The sequence below is a fragment of the Arachis duranensis genome, chromosome 5 (assembly GCF_000817695.3).
Source record: "Arachis duranensis cultivar V14167 chromosome 5, aradu.V14167.gnm2.J7QH, whole genome shotgun sequence".
Classification (NCBI taxonomy): domain Eukaryota; kingdom Viridiplantae; phylum Streptophyta; class Magnoliopsida; order Fabales; family Fabaceae; genus Arachis; species Arachis duranensis.
In genome coordinates this window covers 81,482,559-81,483,037 of record NC_029776.3, presented here as the reverse complement: position 1 = coordinate 81,483,037, position 479 = coordinate 81,482,559, and positions in this window count along the sequence as shown.

Below are 479 nucleotides of genomic sequence, written 5' to 3'. Positions count from 1 at the left end.
CTTGGCTGTGGCCCAAAGCACTCTGTCTTCCAGTATTACCACCGGATACATACATGCCACAGACACATAATTGGGTGAACCTTTTCAGATTGTGACTCAGCTTTGCTAAAGTCCCCAATTAGAGGTGTCCAAGGTTCTTAAGCACACTCTTGTTGCCTTGGATCACAACTTTATTTCTTTCTTTTTCTTTTTCTTTTCTTTTCTCTTTTTTTTTCCGAAAATATTTTTTTTTGTATCCACTGCTTTTTCTTGCTTCAAGAATCAGTTTAATGATTTTTAGATCCTCAATAACAGTTCTCTTTTTCCTCATTCCTTCAAGAGCCAACAGTTTTAACATTCTCAAAACAACAAATTCAAAAGACATATGCACTGTTCAAGCATTCATTCGGAAAACAAAAAGTATTGTCACCACATCAAACTAATTAAACTAATTTCAAGATAAAATTTGAAATCCAAGTACTTCTTGTTCTTTTGTAATT